We start from the raw sequence: 6,000 nt of genomic DNA on the forward strand, positions 1-6,000 counted from the left end.
CATCCTTTTTATTGAATTCAGGGTGGGGGAGGAAAACTTTCAAATCACTCAGTGAGGTAGTATGACTAACATGAAACTGGAATCAAAACCGAAAACTGACTTTCTCTTCTAGAATTGAATCTAAAAGAGATTCCAAATATCTATAAAATGGCTAAAAGACTGAAAGAATATGTAGAAAAGTAAATTACATCTATTTTTGTACAATAATGCATTTGGGGTTCCTTGAAAGTATTTTCTTTGCCTCTGTATTTAGAACAAAAGAAAAATATATTAATTAATTTTTATCAGAAGTGCATTACAAAACGTGGACACGGTTAATAAGTATATTTGCTTTGGCTAGGTTTATCAAGATTTGTCATTTTCTTGGGATTAAAACCAGTGAGATTTTTCTAGCAGATATGTATTTTGAAGCATTGATCAAATGCAGACATTTGGAAACAATGCTTTTGCATTGCACTTGAGTGTGTGTGTGTGTGTGTGTGTGTGTCTGTGGCACAGTGGTCCACATAAATGAGTCCAATTTTGAGCATTTCTTAAAATTCTGATTTGGAGACCACAGATGGAAACATGTATTTACACAGTGAAAACAGACAGGTTTCAACCATTGTCTCATCACTTCCATGAATATGGGTAGTTTGACGTGGTTATTCTCTTTCCAAAGTAGGTACATTTAAAAAAAATTTGTTTCATCTTTTCTATTTGGTTTCTTATTTGCCTCTAAAATATTAGGTATATTTCAACGTTTTAATTCATTTTGTTTCACACTTATTAAGCACATAAAATGACTATCAAAAGTGGAGGCTTCTAAATAGAGTATGCATCTGGAGGGACATAAGTCTGGCCACCATCAAGTATCTGGAATTAGCCTCATAGAGATAAGACACTTTTAAGTCTTTTTATGTCCTGCATTCTCCATCTTTTCCCTGTTGCCTATCTTGGTGTAATTGTTGAGTGGTTGTCTTCTTCCTTGAAGTTACTCAGAGAAAATTATAGTTTTCCCTCCTTTTGGCTTGAGACTCACTCACCAGTCTCCAGAGAAAGAAACCCTGCAAGAGATGTCTCCTAGTACCACATATGACTCAGGATGGGGCTATGGATCTAGTCAATGGGATACCATGAATACCTGTGTTTTCCATGGTTTTATTGTGTAAAATGTGATTTTCTGCACTTCAAATTTTATTAGTTTGATTGGTATGGCTGGAATTCCTTTATCCCTATTAATTTTGATCCTTTTAAGAATTCTTATTATTAAGAATTTAATATTTAAATAATTATATTTGTTCAAATACTAAATTTAATGATTATGTTTATTTGAATATTAATATATTTAAAATTATTTAAATGATTTGATTTGATTATTTATGGACTAATTCTGCTCATTTTCCAGGTGGATAGATTTGAAAACCCTGAACTATATAGATGTTCTTCAAAATATCTGCAAACTGTCTTCTTCCCAAATTTTATGTTGACATATGTAGAAATGTATGTATATTGATGGCCAAGTCCATCTCTAACCAAAATTCTCCTAATAACTCTAATTTAGCTTATCTCACAACTCATTGAATCACAGGAAAGATGGAGAATATATGTGATCTGAGATGATGTTCTGTGTGGGATGATTTTTTGAGGAGCAAAATGTAGGAAGTTGAATTTAAAACAACATTATATATTTGGAACAAAAATCCAAATAGAGAATACAAAGTCTCAAATTATTTTTTAATAATGGGACACATGTTTTAAATAATTTATAAATCAACTCAAAATTAGATTTTCTAACATGTACTATGTATGCTGCTAGTTTGGCTAACATGTTTTTGTTAATTTTGATGCATATAAAATAAGATTACCTTGTAAAAATATGTATTTCTTCATGCTTATAAAATTGAAATTGCCACTCCTCCTGAGAGAAAATCTATGTGCATGAACTTGGCTAAGATAAGTCAATTATCACCAAATCAGATGAAACAGGTATTGGCTAATATCCTGCAACCAAGAACACCATGTATGGGACACAATTAATGATGCTATATATTGATTAAGAAAGAGAGAGGCAGAGACAGAGAACAAAATGCTGTAAGAAGTATTGAAGAAAAAATTAAAATACAAGTTTGAGGAATATGTTTATCTTATTAATATAAACCTTTTAAATAAATTTAACTAAAATACAATTTACACTTTTGATTTAGCCTGTACTAAAAGTGCCCCTTTCCCCCCTGATGTCTGCTATATTTTCCTTTCCATTACAGCTGAGAAATATCCAAGATATCTTGGAAGATTTTGTTGTTGTTATTTACAATGTCAGATTTCCTGTTCAGTTATATGGGTGAAGATGGGCCAGTAGCAAAAAAGTGCCACAGAAAATGTTTTTTTCTCTAGAAAAGAAAGTATGTTCAAAAGGAGAAAAGTCTTCTCTCTTAAATCTCATGTGACTTCGCTTCATTGCAGCTATAAGAATTTTTCTTCATTCATCTCTAACTCAGAAAACTAGCTGTACCATCTTTGCAGTGGAGTTTTGGATTATTTTTCTTGCTGTTGTTTCAAAATGCTTGTTTTTTCTTTAACTCCCATAAGGAAAAAAAATCTATATCATACTGAGTTGGCTACCAAAGGGATTCCAGCCAAGTCCATAGTCATAGGCGTTCCTTTTATTTTTGTGAACAAAACTGTTTCCTTTAGCTTCCAGATCACCAAGAAATCAGCTCACTGGAAATGTTACCAAAACTATCTGAATCTAATGTAATTCATGTCTATACTTGACATGAAAATTTGTGAAAGTGCATGGAATTTAAAAGTATAATCTCCCTTGCAATGTTCACATTGTGCTCTGACTCTTGTCTTGTAAGTGTCAATAACAATAGTAACGTTGGTGATGGTCAGCACATCCAGTGACTTATTATGTGTTGGGTGCTGTGCATTAACCTACTTTATTCTCAAAAGAAAAGATACTTAAAGTAAAATAATATTTCAAATGCAATCCATACGAATACATTTCTACCATTACTTTAATATTCAACATTTCTACAAGGTACGTACATTACTTTGACTTTTATATTCAGAGAAAAGAGGAAAAGACTGTACTACTCCTAATAAAAATTTAGTTATCTTCTATTTACATTTTAGTATATGTAGATAATGAGAATTCAATTATAATGTCCAAAATTCTACAAGAGTTTAGAAAATTTAAAAACAGAGGAATCCAGTGATCTAGGAAAAATAGTTTAAAGATTATGCTCAGAATCTTACTTAGCAAATATAATACAAAAAAGACTTCTGACATTTCTGTAGGTTAAGGAGCAAATCATCTTAGCTCAATATTTTTTATTAATATTCATTCTTATCTTTAAAAAGAAACTTTTGATATGAATTTCAAATACCATTTTTTGCTATCTAAAAGCATTACAAAATTACTATTATTTTATTACTTTTTTTAAAGCATAAAGTTAAGCAAATAGAATTAACTGCAAAATACACCTAAATGCAAAATTCAATTGTGTGTTTCTTGAAAACAATCTGATTTATCAGATAACCCAGGGCAAATAGATTTATTGGCAAGATGGGAAGAAGGGTAAAAACAATAGCTGAGTGAATATAAAAATATCAGATAAACTGTAGGATTATATATTGCAACATATAAACCTTCCAGAATGTGTCTCCAAACAAAATATATCTTTGCTGTCAGTTCTGTTGATACCAAGTTGCAGAATTTGGAAAATTATTCCAAAATTTAAAATTGAAGGTACAATTAAATAATAGAAAGGAAACATGCTGCCTAAAAGAAGTAGGCTAATTTAAAAGTACACTTCACCATTATTATATTTAAATGAGGTTCTCGATCACTTGATCTGACCCTGAGTGGTGCATAGCAACTGCAGTTGCACAATATATTTGAATGAGGATTATAATTTACTAAGAGGTGCTGCAGAGGATTAAGAAACTTGGAAGGCCAGCACTACACTTCCATAACAGACATCACTGTCAGATAATTAACCTTGCTGTTTGTTTAGCATCCACCAAATGCTTCATTACTGATTCAGTCAATTATCTCCTGGTAATGACCGCTACAGAAGGTAGAATTGCTTAATTAAAATTATTTAGACCAAGGAGGAACTTTGATTGGGCCATGCATATTAGAAAGCCTTGATTAATCTTGATGAGATACACAACTCATTTAAAGCTTTACTTTATTGTATCAAAATGGCAAACTCATTCTTTTTCCAATCAAAAATAAAATATTTTTTTCCTTTGCCAATTTATATTTAAAAAATAAGACAGCAGCATGGGGGTGGGTGAAAACTGGCCTTTTCACTGCTATTTTTACTAGAGTGAGGTTTGAAGAATGAAAGTAGAATCCTATTTATTTCATAAGATGCAATTTATATAAAAAGAATTCCTTATTGCTTGAAGAAATGGTACATAGAAGGCAGACAAAGTGGCACTATGTGTGCACACCAGTTAAAGGATGCCAGTGCATTTCATCTTCACCTCTCTTCATATGTATGCACAAGTGAATTCCCCAGTTCATTCTTCATGTTAACATGCCCACAGGATTTGAGAGTTGGCCAGTTGGTGCACTTTGTGGATGAAGGAGAATGCACTGGGTTTAGAACAAATCTCATCCATTTTGGCAGGAGCAGTCCTACAGGGTCTATAGTGTCCAGTGTTTTCCCTTGAGTAAAGAGCTCACCGCTCCCCCCACCTGCCTTTTTAAAATGAAGACAGGGTTCATTGTTTTACCTAATTTCTAGCTGTAGGTAGGGTAAAAAAAAAAAAAAACAGTATTTCATTTTCTTGTCTACTCAGTATAAAAATTCGTAAGTGAACTTTACAAAGTGCAGTCAGGTAAGACTGTATTTTTTGTTGTTTGCTTTAGTGGGAAGAGCGATTTTTGTTTGTTTGTTTTACATATGATGCTTCATTTCAAAGCTCTCCAAAACTTCAGGAAGATACTGATAATAACTGCAAAAGCTTTCCAGTGAATACATTTATTGTTTAATGAAGCAAAAGTTATTCTTAATTGTAAATATTATGCCACAAATATATTGAGTTCTTATAGGATAACTTGAACCTAACTATAATTTAGGAAATTACTGCTCAAAGTTAATGAAAAAGCATCCTGGAACTTCCGAGATGCGATACAGAATACTCTAAAACACGTCTCTCCCTGTGAGGCCCAGTGGTTCAACTGGCATTTCAATTTGTACAGCGGAAATACTGATAAAATAAGATAATTATATTATGCAAGAGTCAAATAAAAACAGATAGTGAAATAACTCTTTAACATGGAACCTACATTGTAATTCTCACAGATGTTAGGTCTATGATTCTTACTTGGAAATACTCAACAACTGAGATTCAAGAAAAATGCTGTGGAGGAAAATGCCAGAGAAGTGTTTCTTAGAAAGCAACCATTAGCGACTTTTCTTTACTCCACAACTAAGAAAGTAATAGCACTCTTACATGCTCTAATAACAAAAGGCAACCAACAAACAAAAATTTAAAAAAGGTCTAAAAGAGTGTATTCATTGGGGAGGGTATGTACTATGGTGAGTGCTGTGAATTGTGTAAGACTGTTGAATCACAGACCCGTACCCCTGAAACAAATAATATACTATATGTTAATAAAAAATTTTAAAAAAGAGTGTATTCCTTAATATCTTGCAGAATCATATACTAACTTTTATTTTTAAAAAACCTATATGTGATGATCATGTTTTTTGAATTATTGCAACTTAGAAAGAATTAAAGAGATGACCAAACCATTTCTATGGATATTTTTTTTATGTATCCATGAAAATAAATAAACAAACATAGTTACCTCAAAATGACTCTTAGAATACACTAAATAATTTCATGAAAACAATGGTACTCAGAAAATACTTAGTACTTCATGATAAATATATCACACATCAAAATTGGAGGGATTAAACTTAATAGTTATAAGGAAGTTTTCTGTTCTACATAATTATAATATAAAAGATAAAAGCAATAAAATGAAGGCTG

The sequence above is a fragment of the Eumetopias jubatus genome, unplaced genomic scaffold, assembly GCF_037043125.1.
Source record: "Eumetopias jubatus isolate StellerSeaLion01/CBP00866 unplaced genomic scaffold, mEumJub1_p1.0 scaffold_1, whole genome shotgun sequence".
In the NCBI taxonomy this organism is placed as follows: Eukaryota; Metazoa; Chordata; class Mammalia; order Carnivora; family Otariidae; genus Eumetopias; species Eumetopias jubatus.